This window comes from Pituophis catenifer, unplaced genomic scaffold (genome assembly GCF_029215685.1).
Source record: "Pituophis catenifer annectens isolate HBS135680 unplaced genomic scaffold, rPitCat1.0.hap2 SCAF_2, whole genome shotgun sequence".
NCBI classification, from domain to species: Eukaryota; Metazoa; Chordata; class Lepidosauria; order Squamata; family Colubridae; genus Pituophis; species Pituophis catenifer.
Genome location: NW_027256882.1, coordinates 295247891 through 295250009, shown reverse-complemented (window position 1 = coordinate 295250009; position 2119 = coordinate 295247891).

Here is a 2119-nt window from a genome sequence, read left to right as displayed (position 1 = left end):
CCACAACTCTCTGGAGCTCATGTTCAGAATCCAAACCTTCCCCAGCTTATAAGCAGGTGGAGAGATCCTGGATCCGCCCCAGATCCTCCTCTGCCCTGTGGCTGCCGTTTGTGCACACCCACGCCCTGACACACCCACTGCACAGCCTTGCACAGAGTGTGTGGTTTTCTCCCTTCCTTTTCTCTTCTTCTTCAGCTACGTCACACACGGAGAGAGACACTAAGGTCACTGCCCTGTTCGAGCAGGCTGTTTGGACTGTTGCCAAATTTAATTCCCAACCTTCCCAACCTGGTTGAAGGTCTCAGGCCCAGGATAAACCAGGGTCGCCTAGGATAAACTCAACCTGCCTTAACACTAATCAGGATGACGTGAAGTGTTAAGCTTTTCTCAGGAATCGGAACGAGAAATCAGTTTGGGGGCAGCTCAGAGTTCAACGGTGATAAAGAGCCTTGATAGTACAGTGGTCTATGCACCCTGTTATTAACACAGCTGCCTGCAATTAATGCAGGTTCGAATCTCGCCTAGGCTCAAGGTTGACTCAGCCTTCCATCCTTTCTAAGGTAGGTGAAATGAGGACCCAGTTTGTGGGGGCAATAAGCTGACTTTGTATAAATATACAAAAGGATGAAAGCTATTGCTTAACGCATTGTAAGCCGCCCTGAGTCTCCGGAGAAGGGCAGCATATAAATCAAATTTAAAAAAAAAACAACGGTGGAATTCATTCTGGCTGGAGGTTGACAATGCAATTCTAAATAGCACGAACAAGGATAGAATCAAGATTATAGGGAACGTTAAGGCCAGAGGTGGGATTCAGCAGGTTCTGACCAGTTCTGGAGAACCCGTAGCGGAAATTTTGAGTAGTCCGGAGAACCGGTAGTAAAAATTCTGACTGGCTCCACCCCCATCTATTCTCTGCCTCCCGAGTCCCAGCTGATCGGGAGGAAATGGGGATTTTGCAATAACCTTCCCCCTGGAGTGGGGAGGGAATGGAGATTTTACAGTATCCTTCCCCTGCCACACCCACCAAGCCATGCCACACCCACAGAACCAGTAGTAAAAAAATTTAAAACCCACCACTGGTTAAGGCCACTTTATAAGACCATACATGGAATCCTGCATCCAATTTTGGTCGCCACAATGTAAAAAAGATGTGGAGACTCTAGAAAGAGTGCAGAGAAGAGCAACAAAGATGATTAGGGGACTGGAGGCTGAAACATATGAAGAACGGTTGCAGGAACTGGGCATGGCTAGATTAATGAAAAGAAGGACTAGGGGGGACATGATAGCAGTCTTCCAATATCTCAGGGGTTGCCACAAAGAAGAAGAGGGCGGTCTACCTATTCTCCAAAGCACCAGAAGGCAGGAGAAGAAACAACAGATGGAAACTAATCAAGGAGAGAAGCAGCCTGGAACTAAGGAGAAACTTCCTTACAGTGAGAACAATTTAACCAGTGGAACAACTGGCCACCACAAGTTGTGGGTGCTCCATCACTGGAGATTTTTAAGAAGAGATTGGACAACCATTTCTCTGAAATGGGGTAGGGTCTCCTGCTTGAGTAGGGGGTTGGACTAGAAGACCTCCAGTGTCCAATGTTATTCTGTTACAAAGATGTTCCATGTTAGGAACCATGTGCTTCCTGATTTTTTTTCCAGGAGAAACATCTGGATATGCCTGGAGGAATATTGTTCCAGCCAACACCTTCTGCTCCCGGAGGATCAAAACAGCAGGTTGTTATGTTGACTGATCAGATGCGAAGATCGAGGAGTCTCTCAGCCGGGAAGAAAAACAACCTTCTCCCAACTAAGTTTGTCATGAGTTATGGAAATCGTTCCCTTGAGGATGTCCCTTTCCTGACTTTTAGGGGAGACGGTGTGGGAGCTGGACTTCCAAGGTGGGCTTGTGTGGTCAAGGGCTGGAGTAGCTATGCAAACAGGGCAAGAGTGGACTAGAAGGTCCACTCTTTTTTTGAGGAGAGGGCTGTCAAAGACGAAACGATGAGGGAACCATCTCTCTGTAAGTCTTGGGACATTTGTGTTCACTCTCTCTCACAAACACGCCTAAACCTTAGGGCATGAAAGAAAATTTGCTGAGAAGTCTGAATGACAAGAGTTGGAAGGG